A 25,572-nucleotide genomic window follows, 5' to 3' on the forward strand; every position below is an offset into this window, starting at 1 on the left:
CACTCAGGGTCTGATTCACTGGACACTGGTCACTCAGTGTCTGACTCTCTCTGGACACTGGACACTCAGGTTCTGTCACTCTCAGGACACTGATCACTCAGGGTCTGACTCTCTTTGGACTCCGGTCGCTCAGGGTCTGACTCTCACTGGACAGCGGTCACTCAGGGTCTGACTCTCACTTGACACTGGTCACGCAGGTTCGGTCTCGCTCTGAAGACCGGTCACTCTGGATCTGACTCTCTCTGGACACTGGTTAAGCAGGGTCTGACTCTCTCTGGACACCAGTCAAGCAGGGTCTGACTCTCTCTGGACACTGGTCACTCTGGACCTGAATCTCTGGACACTGGTCACTCTTGGTCCAAATCTCTGGACTCCGGTCACTCATGGTCTGAATCTCTGGACCCCAGTCACTCAGTGTCTGACTCTTTCTGGAGACCAGTCACTCAGGTCCTGTCTCTCTCTGGACACCCCTCACTCAGGGTCTGTCTCGCTCTGAAAACGGGTCACTCAGGATCTGACTCTCTCTGGACACTGGTCAAGCAGGGTCTGACTCTCTCTGGACACCATTCAAGCAGGGCCTGACTCTCTCTGGACAAGGTCACTCAAGGTCTGACTCTCTCTGGACACCGGTCACTCAGGGTCTGACTCTCTCTGGACACTGGTCACTCAGGGTCTGACTCGCTCTGGACACTGGACACTCAGGTTCTGACGCTCTCAGGACACTGATCACTCAGGGTCTGACTCTCTTTGGACTCCGGTCGCTCAGGGTCTGACGATCTGGACACCGGTCACTCAGGGTCTGACTCTTACTGGACACCGGTCACTAAGGGTCTGACTCTCTCTTGACACTGGTCATTCAGGTTCTGTCTTGCTCTGAAGACCGGTCACTCAGGATCTGACTCTCTCTGGACATTGGTTAAGCAACGTCTGACTCTCTCTGGGCACCGGTCAAGCAGGGTCTGACTCTCTCTGGACACTGGTCACTCTGGACCTGAATCTCTGGACACTGGTCACTCTGAGTCCAAATCTCTGGACACCGGTCACTCATGGTCAGAATCTCTGGACCCTGGTCACTCAGGGTCTGACTCTCTCTGGAGACCAGTCACTCGGGGCCTGTCTCTCTCTGGACACCCCTCACTCAGGGTCTGTCTCGCTCTGAAAACCGGTCACTCAGGGTCTGACTCTCTCTGGACACTGGTCAAGCAGGGTCTGACTCTCTCTGGACACCGTTCAAGCAGGGCCTGACTCTCTCTGGACACTGGTCACTCAAGGTCTGACTCTCTCTGGACACAGGTCACTCAGGGTCTGACTCTCTCTGGACACTGGTCACTCAGGGTCTGTCTCTCTCTGGACACTGGACACTCAGGTTCTGACGCTCTCAGGACTCTGATCACTCAGGGTCTGACTCTCTTTGGACTCTGGTCACTCGGGGTCTGACGATCTGGACACCCGTCACTCAGGGTCTGACTCTCAATGTACACCGGTCACTCATAGTCTGTCTCTCTCTGGACATTGGTCACTCAGGGTCTGACCCTCTCTGGACACTGATCACTCAGTGTCTGACTCTCTCTGGACACTGGACACTCAGGTTCTGTCACTCTCAGGACACTGATCACTCAGGGTCTGACTCTCTTTGGACTCCGGTCGCTCAGGGTCTGACTCTCACTGGACAGCGGTCACTCAGGGTCTGACTCTCACTTGACACTGGTCACGCAGGTTCGGTCTCGCTCTGAAGACCGGTCACTCTGGATCTGACTCTCTCTGGACATTGGTTAAGCAGGGTCTGACTCTCTCTGGACACCAGTCAAGCAGGGTCTGACTCTCTCTGGACACTGGTCACTCTGGACCTGAATCTCTGGACACTGGTCACTCTTGGTCCAAATCTCTGGACTCCGGTCACTCATGGTCTGAATCTCTGGACCCCAGTCACTCAATGTCTGACTCTTTCTGGAGACCAGTCACTCAGGTCCTGTCTCTCTCTGGACACCCCTCACTCAGGGTCTGTCTCGCTCTGAAAACGGGTCACTCAGGATCTGACTCTCTCTGGACACTGGTCAAGCAGGGTCTGACTCTCTCTGGACACCATTCAAGCAGGGCCTGACTCTCTCTGGACAAGGTCACTCAAGGTCTGACTCTCTCTGGACACCGGTCACTCAGGGTCTGACTCTCTCTGGACACTGGTCACTCAGGGTCTGACTCGCTCTGGACACTGGACACTCAGGTTCTGACGCTCTCAGGACACTGATCACTCAGGGTCTGACTCTCTTTGGACTCCGGTCGCTCAGGGTCTGACGATCTGGACACCGGTCACTTAGGGTCTGACTCTTACTGGACACCGGTCACTAAGGGTCTGACTCTCTCTTGACACTGGTCATTCAGGTTCTGTCTTGCTCTGAAGACCGGTCACTCAGGATCTGACTCTCTCTGGACACTGGTTAAGCAGCGTCTGACTCTCTCTGGACACCGGTCAAGCAGGGTCTGACTCTCTCTGGACACTGGTCACTCTGGACCTGAATCTCTGGACACTGGTCACTCTGAGTCCAAATCACTGGACACCGGTCACTCATGGTCAGAATCTCTGGACCCTGGTCACTCAGGGTCTGACTCTCTCTGGAGACCAGTCACTCGGGGCCTGTCTCTCTCTGGACAGCCCTCACTCAGGGTCTGTCTCGCTCTGAAAACCGGTCACTCAGGGTCTGACTCTCTCTGGACACTGGTCAAGCAGGGTCTGACTCTCTCTGGACACCGTTCAAGCAGGGCCTGACTCTCTCTGGACACTGTTCACTCAAGGTCTGACTCTCTCTGGACACCGGTCACTCAGGGTCTGACTCTCTCTGGACACTGGTCACTCAGGGTCTGTCTCTCTCTGGACACTGGACACTCAGGTTCTGACGCTCTCAGGACACTGATCACTCAGGGTCTGACTCTCTTTGGACTCTGGTCACTCGGGGTCTGACGATCTGGACACCCGTCACTCAGGGTCTGTGTCTCAATGTACACCGGTCACTCATAGTCTGTCTCTCTCTGGACATTGGTCACTCAGGGTCTGACCCTCTCTGGACACTGATCACTCAGTGTCTGACTCTCTTTGGACTCCGGTCACTCAGGGTCTGACTCTCTCTGGACACTGGTCACTCAGGATCTGACTCTCTCTGGAAACCAGTCACTCAGCGTCTGACTCTCCCAGGACACCGGTCACTCAGGGACTGACTCTCTCTGGACACCGATCACTCAGGGTCTGACTCTCTCTGGACACCGGTCATTCAGGTTCTGAATCTCTCTTAACACCAGTCACTCAGGGTCTGACACTCTGGACACCGGTCACTCTGCATCTGATGCTCTCTGGACACTGGTCACTCAGTATCTGAATTTCACTGTTAGCAGTTACTCAGGGTCTGACCCTCTCTGGACAGTGGTCACTCAGAGTCTGACCCTCTCTGGACATCGGTCACTCAGAGTCTGACTCTCTCTGGACATTGGGCAATCAGGGTCTGACCCTCTCTCGACACTGATCACTCAGGGTCTGACTCTCTTTGGACTCCGGTCGCTCAGGTTCTGACTCTCTCAGGACACCGGTCACTCAGGGTCTGACTTTCTCTGGACACCAGTCACTCAGTGTCTGACTCTTTCAGGACACAGTTCACTCAGGGACTGAATCTCTGGACACCAGTCACTCAGGGTCTGAATCTCTCGGAACACCGGTCACTCAGGGACTGACTCTCTGGACACCAGTCACTCAGGGTCTGACTCTCTGGACACCGGTCACTCAGCGTCTGTCGCTCTCTGGACACTGCTCACTCAGGGTCTGACTCTCTCCGGTCACTCAGGCGCTGACTCTCTCTGGACACCAGTCACGCAGGGTCTGGCTCTCTCTGGACACTGGTCACTCAGGCTCTGACTCTATCTGGACACCAGTCGCTCAGGCCCTGACTCGCTCCGTGCACCAGTCACTCAGTGTCTGACTCTCTGTGGACACCAGTCACTCAGGGTCTGACTCTCTGGACCCCAGTCACTCAGGGCCTTTGTCTCTCTGGACACCGGTAACTCAGGGCCTGAATCTCTCTGGACACCGGTCACTCAGTGTCTGACTCTCTGGACACCAGTCACTCAGTGTCTGACTCTCTCTGGACACTGGTCACTCAGGGTCTGACTCTCTCTGGACACTGATCACTCAGGGTCTGACTCTCTCTGGACACCGGTCACTCAGTGTCTGACTCTCTGGACACCTGTCACTCAGTGTCTGACTCTCTCTGGACACTGGTCACTCAGGGTCTGACTCTCTCTGGACACTGGTCACTCAGGGTCTGACTCTCTCTGGACACCAATCACTCAGGATCTGACTCTCTCTGGACACTGGTCACTCAGGGTCTGATTCTCACTTGACACTGGTTACTCATGTTGTGACCAACACCGGACACAGGTCTCACAGGTACTGACTATCTGGACACTGGTCACTCACTGGTCACCAGTCACTCAGGGTCTGACTTCTCTGGACACCGGTCACTCAGGGTCTGTGTCACTCTGAAGACCGGTCACTCAGGATCTGACTCTCTCTGGACACTCGTCAAGCAGGGTCTGACTCTCTCTGGACACCGGTCAAGCAGGGTCTGACTCTTTCTGGACACTGGTCACTCTGGTCCTGAATCTCTGGACACTGATCACTCAGGATCTTACACTCTCTGGACACTGGTCACTCAGGGTCTGACTCTCTCTGGACAGTGGTCACAGGGTCTGACTCTCTCTGGCACTGTTCACTCTGAATCTGACCCTCGCTGGACATCGGTCGCTCAGAGTCTGACTCTCTCTGGACACTGATCACTCAGGGCCTGACTCTCTTTGGACTCCGGTCGCTCAGGATCTGACTCTCTGGACACCGATCTCTCAGGGTCTGACTCTCTCAGGGCACAGGTCATTCAGGGTTTGACTCTCTCTGGTCACCGGTCACTCAAGGACTGATTCTCTGGACACCGGTCAGTCAGGGAGTGATTCTCTGGACACCAGTCACTCAGGGTCTGACTCTCTCTGGACACTTGTCACTCAGGGTCTGAATCTCTCTGGACACTTGTCACTCTGGGTCCAAATCTCTGGACACCGGTCACTCATGGTCTGACTCTCTCTGGACACTGGTCACTCTGGGTCAGGCTCGCACTGGACACCAGTCACTCTGGGTCTGTCTCGCTCTGAAGACCAGTCACACAGGATCTGACTCTCTTCGGACTCCGTTCAAGTAGGGTCTGACTCTCTCTGGACTCCAGTCACTCAGGGTCTGACACTCTCTGGACACTGGTCACCCAGGGTCTGCCGCGCTCTGGTCACTGGTCACTCAGTGTCTGACTCTCACTGAGAGCAGTTACTCAGGGTCTGACCCTCTCTGGACAGTGTTCACTAAGAGTCTGACCCTCTCTGGACATCGGTCACTCAGAGTCTGACTCTCTCTGGACACTGGTCACTCAGTGTCTGACTCTCTCTGGACACTGGTCACTCAGAGTCTGACTCTGAACATCTATCACTCAGAGTCTGTCTCTCTCTGGACATTGGTCACTCAGGGTCTGACCCTCTCTGGACATTGGTCACTCAGAGTCTGACTCTCTCTGGACATTGGTCACTCAGGGTCTGATGCTCTCTGGACACTGATTACTCAGTGTCAGACTCTCTTTTGACGCTGGTCGCTCAGGGTCTGACCCTCTCTGGACAGTGGTCACTCAGAGTCTGACTCTCTCTGGACATCGGTCACTCAGAGTCTGACTTTCTCTGGACATTGGGCGCTCAGGGTCTGACTCTCTCTGGACACTGGACACTCAGGTTCTGACACTCTCAGGACACTGATCAATCAGCGTCTGACTCTCTTTGGACTCCGGTCGCTCAGGGTCTGACGATCTGGACAACGGTGACTCATGGTCTGACTCTCACTGGACACCGGTCACTCAGGGTCTGACTCTCTCTTGACACTGGTCAATCAGGGTCAGGCTCACTCTGGACACTGGTCACTCAGGGCCTGACTCTCTCTGGACACTGGTCACTCAAGGTCTGACTCTCTCTGGACACTGTTCACTCAGTGTCTGATTCTCTGGACACTGGTCACTCAGTGTCTGACTCTCTCTGGACACTGGACACTCAGGTTCTGTCACTCTCAGGACACTGATCACTCAGGGTCTGACTCTCTTTGGCCTCCGCTCGCTCAGGGTCTGACTCTCACTGGACAGCGGTCACTCAGGGTCTGACTCTCACTTGACACTGGTCACGCAGGTTCGGTCTCATTCTGAAGACCGGTCACTCTGGATCTGACTCTCTCTGGACACTGGTTAAGCAGGGTCTGACTCTCTCTGGACACCAGTCAAGCAGGGTCTGACTCTCTCTGGACACTGGTCACTCTGGACCTGAATCTCTGGACACTGGTCACTCTGGGTCCAAATCTCTGGACTCCGGTCACTCATGGTCTGAATCTCTGGACCCCAGTCACTCAGTGCCTGACTCTCTCTGGAGACCAGTCACTCAGGTCCTGTCTCTCTCTGGACACCCCTCACTCAGGGTCTGTCTCGCTCTGAAAATGGGTCACTCAGGATCTGACTCTCTCTGGACACTGTTCACTCAGGGTCTGACTCTCTGGACTCTGGTCACTCAGGGTCTGACTCTCACTGGACACTGGTCACTCAGGGTCTGACTCTCTCTGGACACTGGTCACTCATGGACTTTCTTTTTCTGGACACCGGTCAATCAGGGTTTGATTCTCTCTGGACACTGTTCACTCTGGGTCCAAATCTCTGGCCACCGGTCTCTCATGGTCTGACTCTCTCTGGACACCGGTCACTCGTGGTCTTACTCCCTCTTGACACTGGTCATTCTGGACCTGAATCTCTGGACACTGGTCACTTAGCATCTGACTCTCACTGACAGCAGTTACTAAGGGTTTGCCTCTCTCTGGACACTGGTCACACAGGGTCTGACTCTCTCTGGACACTGGTCACTCAGATTCTGACCCACTCTGGACATCGGTCGCTCAGAGTCTGAAACTCTCTGGACACTGGTCACTCAGTGTCTGACTCTCTGGACACCAGTCACTCAGGGTCTGACTCTCTCTGGACACTGGTCACTCAGGGTCTGACTCTCTCTGGACACTGGTTACTCAGCTTCTGACACTTTCAGGACACTGATCACTCAGGGTCTGACTCTCTTTGGACTCCGGTCACTCAGGGTCTGACGATCTGGACACCGGACACTCAGTGTCTGACACTCACTGGACACTGGTAGCTCAGGGTCTGACGATCTGGGCACTGGTCACTCAGGTTCTGACACTCTCAGGACACTGGTCACTCATGGACAGCCTCTCTTTGGACACTAGTCACTCAGGTTATTACTCTCTCTGGACACCAGTCACTCAGGGTCTGACTCACTCTGGACACTGGTCACTCAGGGCCTGACTCTCTCTGGACACTGGTCACTCAAGGTCTGACTCTCTCTGGACACCGGTCACTCAGGGTCTGACTCTCTCTGGACACTGGTCACTCATGGACTTTCATTTTCTGGACACCGGTCAATCAGGGTTTGACTCTCTCTCTGGACACTGGTCACTCTGGGTCCAAATCTCTGGCCACTGGTCTCTCATGGTCTGACTCTTTCTGGACCCGGTTACTCAGTTTCTGAATCTCTGGACACTGGTCAATCAGGGTGTGACTCTCACTGGACACCGGTCACTCAGGGTCTGTCTCACTCTGAAGACTGGTCACGCAGGATCTGATTCTCTCTGGACACTGGTCAAGCAGGGTTTGACTCTCTCTGGACACCGGTCACTCAGGGTCTGACTCTCTCTTGACACTGGTCATTCTGGACCTGAATCTCTGGACACTGGTCACTTAGCATCTGACTCTCACTGACAGCAGTTACTAAGGGTTTGCCTCTCTCTGGACACTGGTCACTCAGTGTCTGACTTTCTGGACACCTTTCACTCAGTGTCTGACTCTCTCTGGGCACTGGCCAATCAGGGTCTGACTCTCTTTGGACAGTGGTCACTCAGGGTCTGACTCACTCTGGACACTGGGCACTCAGGGTCTGACTCACTCTGGGCACTGGTCACTCAGGGTCTGACTCTCTCTGGACACTGGTCACTCAGGGTCTGACTCTCTCTGGACACCAGTCACTCAGGGTCTGACTCACTCTGGACACTGGTCACTCAGGGTCTGACTCTCTTTCGACTCCGGTCGCTCAGGGTCTGACGATCTGGACACCGGACACTCAGGGTCTGACTCTCACTGGACACCGATAGCTCAGGGTCTGACGATCTGCGCACTGGTCACTCAGGTTCTGACACTCTCAGGACACTGATCACTCAGGGCCTGACTCTCTCTGGACACTGGTCACTCAAGGTCTGACTCTCTCCGGACACCGGTCACTCAGGGTCTGACTCTCTCTGGATACTAGTCCCTCTGGGTCTGACTCTCTCTGGACACTGGTCACTCAGGGTCTGACTCTCTCTGGACACTGGTCACTCAGGGTCTCACTCTCTCTGGAATCCGGTCGCTCAGGGTCTGACTCTCTTTGGACTCCGGTCACTCAGGGTCTGACTCTCACTGGACAACGGTCACTCAGGGTCAGACTCTCTCTGGAAACCAGTCTCGCAGGGTCTGCCACTTACTAGTCATCAGTCACTCAGGGTCTGACTCTATCTGGACACCGGTCAAGCAGGGTCTGACTCTCTCTGGAATCTGGTCACTCAGGGTCTGACACTCTCTGGACACTGGTCACTCAGGGTCTGACTCTCTCTGAACACTGGTCATTCAGTGTCTGACTCTCACTGACAGCAGTTACTCAGGGTCTGACCCTCTCTGGACAGTGGTCACTCAGAGTCAGACCCTCTCTGGACATCGGTCACTCAGAGTCTGACTGTCTCTGGACACTGTTCACTCAGTGTCTGACTCTCTCTGGACACTGGTCACTCAGAGTCTGACTCTCTCTGGACATCCGTCACTCAGAGTCTGACTGTCTCTGGACACTGGTCACTCAGTGTCTGACTCTCTCTGGACACTGGTCACTCAGAGTCTGACTCTCTCTGGACACTGGTCACTCAGATTCTGACCCACTCAGGACATCGGTCGCTCAGAGTCTGAAACTCTCTGGACACTGGTCACTCAGTGTCTGACTCTCTGGACACCTTTCACTCAGTGTCTGACTCTCTCTGGGCACTGGCCATTCAGAGTCTGACTCTCTTTGGACACTGGTCACTCAGGGTCTGATTCTCTCTGGACACCAGTCACTCAGGGTCTGACTCTCTCTGGACACTGGTCACTCAGGGTCTGACTCTCTCTGGACACTGGTCACTCAGGGTCTGACTCTCTGGACACTGGTCACTCAGGGTCTGACTCTCTCTGGACACCAGTCACTCAGGGTCTGACTCTCTCTGGACACTGGTCACTCAGGTTCTGACACTCTCAGGACACTGATCACTCAGGGTCTGACTCTCTTTCGACTCCGGTCGCCCAGGGTCTGATGATCTGGACACCGGTCACTCAGGTTCTGACTCTCTCTCTGGACACTGGTCACTCGTGGACTGCCTCTCCTTGGACACCAGTCACTCAGGTTCTTACTCTCTCTGGACACCAGTCACTCAGGGTCTGACTCACTCTGGACACTGGTCACTCAGGGCCTGACTCTCTCTGGACACTGGTCACTCAAGGTCTGACTCTCTCTGGACACCGGTCACTCAGTGTCTGACTCTCTCTGGATACTAGTCCCTCTGGGTCTGACTCTCTCTGGACACTGGTCACTCAGGGTCTGACTCTCTCTGGACACTGGTCACTCAGGGTCTGACTCTCTCTGGAATCCGGTCGCTCAGGGTCTGACTCTCTTTGGACTCCGGTCGCTCAGGGTCTGACTATCTGGAAACCAGTCTCTCAGGGTCTGCCACTTACTAGTCACCAGTCACTCAGGGTCTGACTCTTTCTGGACACCGGTCAAGCAGGGTCTGACTCTCTCTGGAATCCGGTCACTCAGGGTCTGACACTCTCTGGACACTGGTCACTCAGGGTCTGACTCTCTCTGAACACTGGTCATTCAGTGTCTGACTCTCACTGACAGCAGTTACTCAGGGTCTGACCCTCTCTGGACAGTGGTCACTCAGAGTCAGACCCTCTCTGGACATCGGTCACTCAGAGTCTGACTGTCTCTGGACACTGTTCACTCAGTGTCTGACTCTCTCTGGACACTGGTCACTCAGAGTCTGACTCTCTCTGGACATCCGTCACTCAGAGTCTGACTGTCTCTGGACACTGGTCACTCAGTGTCTGACTCTCTCTGGACACTGGTCACTCAGAGTCTGACTCTCTCTGGACACTGGTCACTCAGATTCTGACCCACTCAGGACATCAGTCGCTCAGAGTCTGAAACTCTCTGGACACTGGTCACTCAGTGTCTGGCTCTCTGGACACCTTTCACTCAGTGTCTGACTCTCTCTGGGCACTGGCCATTCAGGGTCTGACTCTCTTTGGACACTGGTCACTCAGGGTCTGATTCTCTCTGGACACCAGTCACTCAGGGTCTGACTCTCTCTGGACACTGGTCACTCAGGGTCTGACTCTCTCTGGACACTGGTCACTCAGGGTCTGACTCTCTCTGGACACTGGTCACTCAGGGTCTGTCTCTCTCTGGACACCAGTCACTCAGGGTCTGACTCTCTCTGGACACTGGTCACTCAGGTTCTGACTCTCTCTGGACACTGGTCACTCAGCTTCTGACACTCTCAGGACACTGATCACTCAGGGTCTGACTCTCTTTCGACTCCGGTCGCTCAGGGTCTGACGATCTGGACACTGGACACTCAGAGTCTGACTCTCACTGGACACCGATAGCTCAGGGTCTGACGATCTGCACACTGGTCACTCAGGTTCTGACACTCTCAGGACACTGATCACTCAGGGTCTGACTCTCTTTGGACTCCGGTCGCCCAGGGTCTGATGATCTGGACACCGGTCACTCAGGTTCTGACTCTCTCTCTGGACACTGGTCACTCGTGGACTGCCTCTCCTTGGACACCAGTCACTCAGGTTCTTACTTTCTCTGGACACCAGTCACTCAGGGTCTGACTCACTCTGGACACTGGTCACTCAGGGCCTGACTCTCTCTGGACACTGGTCACTCAAGGTCTGACTCTCTCTGGACACCGGTCACTCAGTGTCTGACTCTCTCTGGATACTAGTCCCTCTGGGTCTGACTCTCTCTGGACACTGGGCACTCAGGGTCTGACTCTCTCTGGACACTGGTCACTCAGGGTCTGACTCTCTCTGGAATCCGGTCGCTCAGGGTCTGACTCTCTTTGGACTCCGGTCGCTCAGGGTCTGACTATCTGGAAACCAGTCTCTCAGGGTCTGCCACTTACTAGTCACCAGTCACTCAGGGTCTGACTCTTTCTGGACACCGGTCAAGCAGGGTCTGACTCTCTCTGGAATCTGGTCACTCAGGGTCTGACACTCTCTGGACACTGGTCACTCAGGGTCCGACTCTCTCTGAACACTGGTCACTCAGTGTCAGACTCTCTCTGGAAACCTGTCTCTGGGTCTGCTACTTACTAGTTACCAGTCACTCAGGGTCTGACTCTATCTGGACACCGGTCAAGCAGGGTCTGACTCTCTCTGGAATCCGGTCACCCAGGGTCTGACACTCTCTGGACACTGGTCACTCAGGGTCTGACTCTCTCTGAACACTGGTCATTCAGTGTCTGACTTTCACTGACAGCAGTTACTCAGTGTCTGACCCTCTCTGGACAGTGGTCACTCAGAGTCTGACCCTCTCTGGACATCGGTCACTCAGAGTCTGACTGTCTCTGGACACTGGTCACTCAGTGTCTGACTCTCTCTGGACACTGGTCACTCAGAGTCTGACCCTCTCTGGACATCGGTCACTCAGAGTCTGACTGTCTCTGGACACTGGTCACTCAGTGTCTGACTCTCTCTGGACACTGGTCACTCAGAGTCTGACTCTCTCTGGACATCGGTAACTCAGAGTCTGTCTGTCTCTGGCTTCGGGCAACTGTCTGTGTGGAGTATGCACATTCTCCCCGTGTTTGCGTGGGTTTTCTCCGGGTTCTCAGGTTTCCTCCCACAGTCCAAAGATGTGCGGGTTAGGTTGATTGGCTATGATAAATTGACCCTTAGTGTTAGGGGGATTAAATACGTGTGGTTACAGGGATAGGGTGGGATATGTGTTGGTGTTGGTGTAGTGGTTGCGGGGATCGGGTGGGATATGTGTAAGTGCAGGCTCGATGGGCCGAAACGGCCTCTATCTGCACTGTGGTGTTTCTGTGATTCTTTTCTGTGATTGGTCACTCAGGGTCTGACCCTCTCTGGACATTGGTCACTCAGAGTCTGAATCTCTCTGGACATTGGTCACTCAGGGTCTGACTCTCTTTGGACTCCGCTCGCTCAGGGTGTGACTCTCTCTGGACAATGGTCACTCAGGGGCTGAATCACTCTGGACACCAATCACTCAGGGTCTGACTCTCTCTGGACACCAGTCACTCAGGGTCTGACTCTCTCAGGACACCGGTCACTCAGTGACTGACTCTCTTTGGACACCGGTCACTCAGGGTCTGACTCTCTCTGGACACCGGTCACTCAGGGTCTGTCTCTCTCTCTGGACACTGGTCACTCGTGGACTGCCTCTCCTTGGACACCAGTCACTCAGGTTCTTACTTTCTCTGGACACCAGTCACTCAGGGTCTGACTCACTCTGGACACTGGTCACTCAGGGCCTGACTCTCTCTGGACACTGGTCACTCAAGGTCTGACTCTCTCTGGACACCGGTCACTCAGTGTCTGACTCTCTCTGGATACTAGTCCCTCTGGGTCTGACTCTCTCTGGACACTGGGCACTCAGGGTCTGACTCTCTCTGGACACTGGTCACTCAGGGTCTGACTCTCTCTGGAATCCGGTCGCTCAGGGTCTGACTCTCTTTGGACTCCGGTCGCTCAGGGTCTGACTATCTGGAAACCAGTCTCTCAGGGTCTGCCACTTACTAGTCACCAGTCACTCAGGGTCTGACTCTTTCTGGACACCGGTCAAGCAGGGTCTGACTCTCTCTGGAATCTGGTCACTCAGGGTCTGACACTCTCTGGACACTGGTCACTCAGGGTCCGACTCTCTCTGAACACTGGTCACTCAGTGTCAGACTCTCTCTGGAAACCTGTCTCTGGGTCTGCTACTTACTAGTTACCAGTCACTCAGGGTCTGACTCTATCTGGACACCAGTCACTCAGGGTCTGACTCTCTCTGGACACTGGTCACTCAGGTTCTGACTCTCTCTGGACACTGGTCACTCAGCTTCTGACACTCTCAGGACACTGATCACTCAGGGTCTGACTCTCTTTCGACTCCGGTCGCTCAGGGTCTGACGATCTGGACACTGGACACTCAGAGTCTGACTCTCACTGGACACCGATAGCTCAGGGTCTGACGATCTGCACACTGGTCACTCAGGTTCTGACACTCTCAGGACACTGATCACTCAGGGTCTGACTCTCTTTGGACTCCGGTCGCCCAGGGTCTGATGATCTGGACACCGGTCACTCAGGTTCTGACTCTCTCTCTGGACACTGGTCACTCGTGGACTGCCTCTCCTTGGACACCAGTCACTCAGGTTCTTACTTTCTCTGGACACCAGTCACTCAGGGTCTGACTCACTCTGGACACTGGTCACTCAGGGCCTGACTCTCTCTGGACACTGGTCACTCAAGGTCTGACTCTCTCTGGACACCGGTCACTCAGTGTCTGACTCTCTCTGGATACTAGTCCCTCTGGGTCTGACTCTCTCTGGACACTGGGCACTCAGGGTCTGACTCTCTCTGGACACTGGTCACTCAGGGTCTGACTCTCTCTGGAATCCGGTCGCTCAGGGTCTGACTCTCTTTGGACTCCGGTCGCTCAGGGTCTGACTATCTGGAAACCAGTCTCTCAGGGTCTGCCACTTACTAGTCACCAGTCACTCAGGGTCTGACTCTTTCTGGACACCGGTCAAGCAGGGTCTGACTCTCTCTGGAATCTGGTCACTCAGGGTCTGACACTCTCTGGACACTGGTCACTCAGGGTCCGACTCTCTCTGAACACTGGTCACTCAGTGTCAGACTCTCTCTGGAAACCTGTCTCTGGGTCTGCTACTTACTAGTTACCAGTCACTCAGGGTCTGACTCTATCTGGACACCGGTCAAGCAGGGTCTGACTCTCTCTGGAATCCGGTCACCCAGGGTCTGACACTCTCTGGACACTGGTCACTCAGGGTCTGACTCTCTCTGAACACTGGTCATTCAGTGTCTGACTTTCACTGACAGCAGTTACTCAGTGTCTGACCCTCTCTGGACAGTGGTCACTCAGAGTCTGACCCTCTCTGGACATCGGTCACTCAGAGTCTGACTGTCTCTGGACACTGGTCACTCAGTGTCTGACTCTCTCTGGACACTGGTCACTCAGAGTCTGACCCTCTCTGGACATCGGTCACTCAGAGTCTGACTGTCTCTGGACACTGGTCACTCAGTGTCTGACTCTCTCTGGACACTGGTCACTCAGAGTCTGACTCTCTCTGGACATCGGTAACTCAGAGTCTGTCTGTCTCTGGCTTCGGGCAACTGTCTGTGTGGAGTATGCACATTCTCCCCGTGTTTGCGTGGGTTTTCTCCGGGTTCTCAGGTTTCCTCCCACAGTCCAAAGATGTGCGGGTTAGGTTGATTGGCTATGATAAATTGACCCTTAGTGTTAGGGGGATTAAATACGTGTGGTTACAGGGATAGGGTGGGATATGTGTTGGTGTTGGTGTAGTGGTTGCGGGGATCGGGTGGGATATGTGTAAGTGCAGGCTCGATGGGCCGAAACGGCCTCTATCTGCACTGTGGTGTTTCTGTGATTCTTTTCTGTGATTGGTCACTCAGGGTCTGACCCTCTCTGGACATTGGTCACTCAGAGTCTGAATCTCTCTGGACATTGGTCACTCAGGGTCTGACTCTCTTTGGACTCCGCTCGCTCAGGGTGTGACTCTCTCTGGACAATGGTCACTCAGGGGCTGAATCACTCTGGACACCAATCACTCAGGGTCTGACTCTCTCTGGACACCAGTCACTCAGGGTCTGACTCTCTCAGGACACCGGTCACTCAGTGACTGACTCTCTTTGGACACCGGTCACTCAGGGTCTGACTCTCTCTGGACACCGGTCACTCAGGGTCTGTCTCTCTCTCTGGACACTGGTCACTCGTGGACTGCCTCTCCTTGGACACCAGTCACTCAGGTTCTTACTTTCTCTGGACACCAGTCACTCAGGGTCTGACTCACTCTGGACACTGGTCACTCAGGGCCTGACTCTCTCTGGACACTGGTCACTCAAGGTCTGACTCTCTCTGGACACCGGTCACTCAGTGTCTGACTCTCTCTGGATACTAGTCCCTCTGGGTCTGACTCTCTCTGGACACTGGGCACTCAGGGTCTGACTCTCTCTGGACACTGGTCACTCAGGGTCTGACTCTCTCTGGAATCCGGTCGCTCAGGGTCTGACTCTCTTTGGACTCCGGTCGCTCAGGGTCTGACTATCTGGAAACCAGTCTCTCAGGGTCTGCCACTTACTAGTCACCAGTCACTCAGGGTCTGACTCTTTCTGGACACCGGTCAAGCAGGGTCTGACTCTCTCTGGAATCTGGTCACTCAGGGTCTGACACTCTCTGGACACTGGTCACTCAGGGTCCGACTCTCTCTGAACACTGGTCACTCAGTGTCAGACTCTCTCTGGAAACCTGTCTCTGGGTCTGCTACTTACTAGTTACCAGTCACTCAGGGTCTGACTCTATCTGGACACCGGTCAAGCAGGGTCTGACTCTCTCTGGAATCCGGTCACCCAGGGTCTGACACTCTCTGGACACTGGTCACTCAGGGTCTGATTCTCTGAACACTGGTCATTCAGTGTCTGACTTTCACTGACAGCAGTTACTCAGTGTCTGACCCTCTCTGGACAGTGGTCACTCAGAGTCTGACCCTCTCTGGACATCGGTCACTCAGAGTCTGACTGTCTCTGGACACTGGTCACTCAGTGTCTGACTCTCTCTGGACACTGGTCACTCAGAGTCTGACCCTCTCTGGACATCGGTCACTCAGAGTCTGACTGTCTCTGGACACTGGTCACTCAGTGTCTGACTCTCTCTGGACACTGGTCACTCAGAGTCTGACTCTCTCTGGACATCGGTAACTCAGAGTCTGTCTGTCTCTGGCTTCGGGCAACTGTCTGTGTGGAGTATGCACATTCTCCCCGTGTTTGCGTGGGTTTTCTCCGGGTTCTCAGGTTTCCTCCCACAGTCCAAAGATGTGCGGGTTAGGTTGATTGGCTATGATAAATTGACCCTTAGTGTTAGGGGGATTAAATACGTGTGGTTACAGGGATAGGGTGGGATATGTGTTGGTGTTGGTGTAGTGGTTGCGGGGATCGGGTGGGATATGTGTAAGTGCAGGCTCGATGGGCCGAAACGGCCTCTATCTGCACTGTGGTGTTTCTGTGATTCTTTTCTGTGATTGGTCACTCAGGGTCTGACCCTCTCTGGACATTGGTCACTCAGAGTCTGAATCTCTCTGGACATTGGTCACTCAGGGTCTGACTCTCTTTGGACTCCGCTCGCTCAGGGTGTGACTCTCTCTGGACAATGGTCACTCAGGGGCTGAATCACTCTGGACACCAATCACTCAGGGTCTGACTCTCTCTGGACACCAGTCACTCAGGGTCTGACTCTCTCAGGACACCGGTCACTCAGTGGCTGACTCTCTTTGGACACCGGTCACTCAGGGTCTGACTCTCTCTGGACACCGGTCACTCAGGGTCTGTCTCACTCTGATGACCGGTCACTCAGGATCTGACTCTCTCTGAACACTAGTCAAGCAGGATCTGACTCTCTCCGGACACCGGTCCAGCAGGGTCTGACTCTCTCTGGACACTGGTCACTCAGGGTCTGACTCTCACTGACAGCAGTTACTCAGGGTTGGATGCTCTCTGGACAGTGGTCACAGATTTTGACTCTCTCTGGACACCGGTCACTCAGAGTCTGACCCTCTCTGGACATCAGTCTCTCAGAGTCTGACCCTCTCTGGACACTGGTCACTCAGGGTCTGACTCTGTCTGGACACCGGCCACTCATGGTCTGTCTCACTCTGAACACCGGTCACTCAGGATCTGACTCTCTCTGGACACTGGTCCAGCAGGGTCTGACTCTCTCTGGACACTGGTCAAGCAGGGTCTGGCGATTCTCTGGAAACTGGTCTTCTGTACCTGAATCTCTGGACACTGATCACTCAGGGTCTGACATTCTCTGGACACTGGTCACTCAGGGTCTGACTCTCACTGACAGCAGTTACTCAGAGTCTGACTCTCTCTGGACAGTGGTCACAGGGTCTGACTTTCTCTGGACATTGGTCACTCGGAGTGTGACCCTTTCTGGACATCGGTCGCTCAGAGTCTGACTCTCTCTGGACACCAGTCACTCAGGGTCTGACTCTCTCAGGACACCGGTCACTCAGTGACTGACTCTCTTTGGACACCGGTCACTCAGGGTCTGACTCTCTCTGGACACCGGTCACTCAGGGTCTGTCTCACTCTGATGACCGGTCACTCAGGATCTGACTCTCTCTGAACACTAGTCAAGCAGGATCTGACTCTCTCCGGACACCGGTCCAGCAGGGTCTGACTCTCTCTGGACACTGGTCACTCAGGGTCTGACTCTCACTGACAGCAGTTACTCAGGGTTGGATGCTCTCTGGACAGTGGTCACAGATTTTGACTCTCTCTGGACACCGGTCACTCAGAGTCTGACCCTCTCTGGACATCAGTCTCTCAGAGTCTGACCCTCTCTGGACACTGGTCACTCAGGGTCTGACTCTGTCTGGACACCGGCCACTCATGGTCTGTCTCACTCTGAACACCGGTCACTCAGGATCTGACTCTCTCTGGACACTGGTCCAGCAGGGTCTGACTCTCTCTGGACACTGGTCAAGCAGGGTCTGGCGATTCTCTGGAAACTGGTCTTCTGTACCTGAATCTCTGGACACTGATCACTCAGGGTCTGACATTCTCTGGACACTGGTCACTCAGGGTCTGACTCTCACTGACAGCAGTTACTCAGAGTCTGACTCTCTCTGGACAGTGGTCACAGGGTCTGACTTTCTCTGGACATTGGTCACTCGGAGTGTGACCCTTTCTGGACATCGGTCGCTCAGAGTCTGACTCTCTCTGGACACTGGTCACTCAGGGTCTGACTCTGTGGACTCTGGTCAGTCAGGGTTTGATTCTCACTGGACACTGGTCACTCAGGGTCTGATTCTCTCTGGTCACTGTGCACACAGGTTCTGACTCCCACCGGACACCGGCCACACAGTTACGGAGTATCTGGTCACGAGTCACTCATGGACTTCATTTTTCTGGACACCGGTCACTGAGGGTTTGACTCTGTCTGGACCTCGGTCACTCAGTATCTGAATCTCTGGACAATGGTCAATCAGGGTGTGACTCTCACTGGACACCGGTCACTCAGGGTCTGTCTCACTCTGATGACCGGTCACTCAGGATCTGATTCACTCTGGACACTGATCAAGCAGGGTCTTATTCTCTCTGGACACTCGTCTCTCTGGACCTAAATATCTGGACACTGGACACTCAGGGTCGGACTCTCTCTGGACACTGGTCACTCAGGGTCTGACTCTCTCTGGACACTGGTCACTCAGGTTCTGACACTTTCAGGACACTGATCACTCAGGGTCTGACTCTCTTTGGACTCCAGTCAATCAGGGTTTGACGATCTGGACACCGGTCACTCAGGGTCTGACTCTCACTGGACACTGGTCACTCAGGGTCTGACACTCTCTTGACACTGGTCACTCAGGTTCAGACTCTCTCTGGACACCAGTCTCTCAGGTCTGCCACTTACAGGTCACCAGTCACTCAGCGTCTGACTCTCTCTGGACACCGGTCACTCAGGGTCTGTCTCGCTCTGAAGACCAGTCACTCATGATCTGACTCTCTCTGGACACTGGTCAAGCAGGGTCTGATTCTCTCTGGACACCGGTCAAGCAGGGTCTGACTCTCTCTGGACACTAGTCACTCTGGACCTGAATCTCTGGACACTGGTCACTCAGGGTCGGACTCTCTCTGGACACTGGTCACTCAGGATCTTTCTCTCTCTGGACACTGGTCACTCACGTTCTGATACTTTCAGGACACAGATCACTCAGGGTCTGACTCTCTTTGGACTCCAGTCGCTCATGGCCTGACGATCTGGACACCGGTCACTCAGGCTCTGACTCTCACTGGACACTGGTCACTCAGGGTCTGACTCTCTCTTGACACTGGTCACTCAGGGTCAGACTCTCTCTGGACACCAGTCTCTCAGGTCTGCCACTTACAGGTCACCAGTCACTCAGGGTCTGGCTCTCACTGGACACCGGTCACTCAGGGTCTGTCTCACTCTGAAGACCGGTCACTCAGGATCTCACTCTCTTTGGACACTGGTCAACAGGGTCTGATTCTCTCTGGACACCAGTCAAGCAGGGTCTGACTCTCTCCGGACACTGGTCACTCTGGACCTGAATATCTGGACACTGGTCACTCTGGGTCCAAATCTCTGGACACAGGTCACTCATGGTCTGACTCTCTCTGGACCCCGGTCACTCAGGGTCTGACTCTTTCTGGACACCGGTCACACAAGGTCTGACGCTCTATGGACACTGGTCACTCAGGGTCAGACTCTCTCTGGACACCGGTCACTCAAGGTCAGAATCTCTCTGGACACCAGTCACTCAGGGCCTGTCTCTCTCTGGACACCCCTCACTCAGGGTCTGTCTCGCTCTGAAGACCGGTCACTCAGGATCTGACTCTCTCTGGACACTGGTCAAGCAGGGTCTGACTCTTTTTTGGCACCAGTCAAGCAGCGTCTGACTCACTCTGGACACTGGTCACTCAGGACTGACTCTCTCTGGACACCGGTCAAACTGGGTCTGACACGCTCAGGACATTGGTTACTCAGGATCTGACTCTCTGGACACTGATCAATCAGGGTTTGACTCACTCAGGGCACCGGTCATTCAGGGTCTGACTCTGTCTGGACACAGGTCACTCAAGGACTGAATCTCTGTACACTGGTCACTCAGGAACTGACTCTCTCTGGACACCAGTCACTCTGGGTCTGTCTCTCTCTGGGCACTTGTCACTCTGGGTCCAAATCTCTGGACACCGGTGACTCATGATCTGACTCTCTCCGGACACTGGTCACTCAGGGTCAGGCTCACTCTGGACACCAGTCACTCAGGGCCTCTCTCTCTCTGGACACCAGTCACTCAGCGTCTCACACTCCCAGGATACCCGTCACTCAGGGCCAGTCTCTCTCTGGACACCGGTCACTCTGTGTCTGTCTCGCTCTAAAGACTGGTCACTCCGGATCTGACTCTCTCCGGACACCAGTCAAGCAAGGTCTGACTCTCTCTGGAATCTGGTCAATCAGGGTCTGACACTCTCTGGACACTGGTCAGTCAGGGTCTGACTCTCTTTGGACACTGGTCACACAGTGTCTGACTCTCACTGGCAGCAGTTACTCAGGGTCTGACCCTCTCTGGACAGTGGTCACTCCCAGTCTGACCCTCTCTGGACATCGGTCACTCAGAGTCTGACTCTCTCTGGACATTGGTCACTCAGGGTCTGACACTCTCTGGACACTGATCACTCTGGGTCTGACTGTCTGAACTCTTGTCACTCAGGGTCTGACTCTCACTGGACACTGGTCACTCAGGGTCTGACTCTCTCTGGACACTGGGCACTCAGGTTCTTACCCCCACTGGACACAGGTCACACAGGTACTGACTATCTGGACACTAGTCTCTCATGGACTTTCTTTCTCTGGACACTGTTCACTCAGGTTCCAAGTCTCTGGGCTCCGGTCTCTGATGGTCTTACTCTATCTGGACCCCGGTCACTCAGTGTCTGAATCTCTGGACACCGGTCAATGAGGGTGTGACTCTTACTGGACACCAGTCACTCAGGGTCTGTCACACTCTGAAGACCGGTCACTCAGGATCTGATTCTCTCTGGACACTGGTCAAGCAGGGCCTCACTTTCTCTGGACACTGGTCACTCAGGGTCTGACTCTCTCTGGATACTGTTCACTCTGGGTCTGACTATCTCTGGACACTGGTCACTCAGGGTCTGGCTCTCTCTGGACATTGGTCACTCAGGGTCTGACTCTCTCTGGACTCCGGTCGCTCAGGGTCTGACGCTCTCTGGACACCGTTCACTCAGGTTCTGACTCTCTCTGTATACTGGTCACTCAGGGTCTGACTCTCACTGGACACCGGTCATTCAATTTCTGACTCTCTCTGGACACTGATCAAGCAGGGTCTGACTGTCTCTGGACACTGGTCAAGCAGGATCTGACTCTCTCTCGACACTAGTCACTCAGGGTCTGACTCTCTCTGGACACTGGTCAATCAGGGTCTGACCCTCTCTGGACACCGGTCTCTCAGGGACTGACTCTCTGGACACTATTCACTCCGGGTCTGAATCTCTCTGAACACCGGTTACTCAGGGACTAACTCTCTGGACACCAGTCACTCAGGGTCTGACTCTTTGGACACCGGTCACTCAGCATCTGACTCTCTCTGGACACTGGTCACTCAGGCTCTGACTCTCTCTGGACACCAGTCAAGCAGTGTCTGACTCTCTCTGGACACCTGTCACTCAGGGCCTGAGTCTCTCTCGACACTGGTCACTCAGGTTCTGACACACTCAGGACACTGGTCACCCTGGGTCTGACACACTCTGGACACTTGTCACTCTGGGTCTGACTCTCTCTGGACCCCGGTCCCTCAGGCTCTGACACTCTGGACACCGGTCACTCAGGGTCTGACTCTCACTGGACTCCGGTCACTCAGGGTCTGACTCTCTCTTGACACTGGTCACTCATGGTCAGACTCTCTCTGGACACCAGTCACTGATGTTCTGCCACTCTCTGGACACTGGTCACTTAGTGTCTGTCTAGCTCTTAAGACCGGTCACTCGTTATCTGACTCTCTCTGGAAACTGGTCAAGCAGGGTCTGACTTTCTCTGGACACCGGTCAAGAAGGGTCTGACTCTCTCTGCACACTGGTCACTCTGGACCTGAATCTCTGGACACTGATCACTCAGGGTCTGACACTCTCTGGACACTTGTCACTCAGGGTCTGATTTTCACTGACAGCAGTTACTCAGGGTTTGACTCTCTCTGGACAATGGTCACAGGGTCTGACTCTCTCTGGACACCGGTCACTCAGAGTCTGACCCTCTCTGGACATTGGTCATTCAGAGTCTGACTCTCTCTGGACACTGGCCTCTCAGGTTCTGTCTCTCTCTGGACACCGGTCGCTCAGGGTCTGACTCTCTCGGGACACTTGTCACTCAGGGTCTGACTCTCTTTGGACACTGGTCACTCAGTGTCTGACTCTCACTGACAGCAGTTACACAGGGTCTGACCCTCTCTGGACAGTGGTCACTCAGAGCCTGACCCTCTCTGGACATCGGTCACTCAGAGTCTGACTCTCCCTGGACACTGGTCACTCAGTGTCTGACAATCTGGTCACTTGTCACTCAGTGTCTGACTCTCTCTGGACATCGGTCACTCAGAGTCTGTCTCTCTCTGGACATTGGTCACTCAGGGTCTGACCCTCTCTGGACATTGATCACTCAGGTCTGACTCTCTGGACTCTGGTCACTCAGAGTCTGACAATCTGGTCACTGGTCACTCAGTGTCTGACTCCATCTGGACATTGGTCACTCAGAGTCTGTCTCTCTCTGGACATTGGTCACTCAGGGTCTGACCCTCTCTGGACATTGGTCACTCAGGGTCTGACTCTCTGGACTCTGGTCACTCAGGGTCTGACTCTCACTGGACACTGGTCACTCAGGGTCTGACTCTCTCTGGACACTGGTCACTCATGGACTTTCTTTTTCTGGACACCGGTCAATCAGGGTTTGATTCTCTCTGGACACTGTTCACTCTGGGTCCAAATCTCTGGCCACCGGTCTCTCATGGTCTGACGATCTGGACACCGGACACTCAGTGTCTGACACTCACTGGACACTGGTAGCTCAGGGTCTGACGATCTGGGCACTGGTCACTCAGGTTCTGACACTCTCAGGACACTGGTCACTCATGGACAGCCTCTCTTTGGACACTAGTCACTCAGGTTATTACTCTCTCTGGATACCAGTCACTCAGGGTCTGACTCACTCTGGACACTGGTCACTCAGGGCCTGACTCTCTCTGGACACTGGTCACTCAAGGTCTGACTCTCTCTGGACACCGGTCACTCAGGGTCTGACTCTCTCTGGACACTGGTCACTCATGGACTTTCATTTTCTGGACACCGGTCAATCAGGGTTTGACTCTCTCTCTGGACACTGGTCACTCTGGGTCCAAATCTCTGGCCACTGGTCTCTCATGGTCTGACTCTTTCTGGACCCGGTTACTCAGTGTCTGAATCTCTGGACACTGGTCAATCAGGGTGTGACTCTCACTGGACACCGGTCACTCAGGGTCTGTCTCACTCTGAAGACTGGTCACGCAGGATCTGATTCTCTCTGGACACTGGTCAAGCAGGGTTTGACTCTCTCTGGACACCGGTCACTCAGGGTCTGACTCTCTCTTGACACTGGTCATTCTGGACCTGAATCTCTGGACACTGGTCACTTAGCATCTGACTCTCACTGACAGCAGTTACTAAGGGTTTGCCTCTCTCTGGACACTGGTCACTCAGTGTCTGACTTTCTGGACACCTTTCACTCAGTGTCTGACTCTCTCTGGGCACTGGCCAATCAGGGTCTGACTCTCTTTGGACAGTGGTCACTCAGGGTCTGACTCTCTCTGGACACTGGTCACTCAGGGTCTGACTCACTCTGGACACTGGTCACTCAGGGTCTGACTCTCTCTGGACACTGGTCACTCAGGGTCTGACTCTCTCTGGACACCAGTCACTCAGGGTCTGACTCCCTCTGGACACTGGTCACTCAGGGTCTGACTCTCTCTGGACACTGGTCACTCAGCTTCTGACACTCTCAGGACACTGATCACTCAGGGTCTGACTCTCTTTCGACTCCGGTCGCTCAGGGTCTGACGATCTGGACACCGGACACTCAGGGTCTGACTCTCACTGGACACCGATAGCTCAGGGTCTGACGATCTGCGCACTGGTCACTCAGGTTCTGACACTCTCAGGACACTGATCACTCAGGGTCTGACTCTTTTTGGACTCCGGTCGCCCAGGGTCTGATGATCTGGACACCGGTCACTCAGGTTCTGACTCTCTCTCTGGACGCTGGTCACTCATGGACTGCCTCTCCTTGGACACCAGTCACTCAGGTTCTTACTCTCTCTGGACACCAGTCACTCAGGGTCTGACTCACTCTGGACACTGGTCACTCAGGGCCTGACTCTCTCTGGACACTGGTCACTCAAGGTCTGACTCTCTCCGGACACCGGTCACTCAGGGTCTGACTCTCTCTGGATACTAGTCCCTCTGGGTCTGACTCTCTCTGGACACTGGTCACTCAGGGTCTGACTCTCTCTGGACACTGGTCACTCAGGGTCTCACTCTCTCTGGAATCCGGTCGCTCAGGGTCTGACTCTCTTTGGACTCCGGTCACTCAGGGTCTGACTATCTGGACACCAGTCACTCAGGGTCTGACTCTCACTGGACAACGGTCACTCACGGTCTGACTCTCTCTTGACACTGGTCACTCAGGGTCAGACTCTCTCTGGAAACCAGTCTCTCAGGGTCTGCCACTTACTAGTCACCAGTCACTCAGGGTCTGATTCTATCTGGACACCGGTCAAGCAGGGTCTGACTCTCTCTGGAATCCAGTCACTCAGGGTCCGACACTCTCTGGACACTGGTCACTCAGGGTCTGACTCTCTCTGAACACTGGTCACTCAGGGTCAGACTCTCTCTGGACACTGGTCACTCAGGGTCTGACTCTCTGGACACTGGTCACTCAGGGTCTGACTCTCTCTGGACACCAGTCACTCAGGGTCTGACTCTCTCTGGACACTGGTCGCTCAGCTTCTGACACTCTCAGGACACTGATCACTCAGGGTCTGACTCTCTTTCGACTCCGGTCGCTCAGGGTCTGACGATCTGGACACTGGACACTCAGAGTCTGACTCTCACTGGACACCGATAGCTCAGGGTCTGACGATCTGCACACTGGTCACTCAGGTTCTGACACTCGCAGGACACTGATCACTCAGGGTCTGACTCTCTTTGGACTCCGGTCGCCCAGGGTCTGATGATCTGGACACCGGTCACTCAGGTTCTGACTCTCTCTCTGGACACTGGTCACTCGTGGACTGCCTCTCCTTGGACACCAGTCACTCAGGTTCTTACTCTCTCTGGACACCAGTCACTCAGGGTCTGACTCACTCTGGACACTGGTCACTCAGGGCCTGACTCTCTCTGGACACTGGTCACTCAAGGTGTGACTCTCTCTGGACACCGGTCACTCAGTGTCTGACTCTCTCTGGATACTAGTCCCTCTGGGTCTGACTCTCTCTGG

This window comes from Somniosus microcephalus, chromosome 12 (genome assembly GCF_052327205.1).
Source record: "Somniosus microcephalus isolate GS21.2 chromosome 12, FLI_Smic_1.0, whole genome shotgun sequence".
NCBI classification, from domain to species: Eukaryota; Metazoa; Chordata; class Chondrichthyes; order Squaliformes; family Somniosidae; genus Somniosus; species Somniosus microcephalus.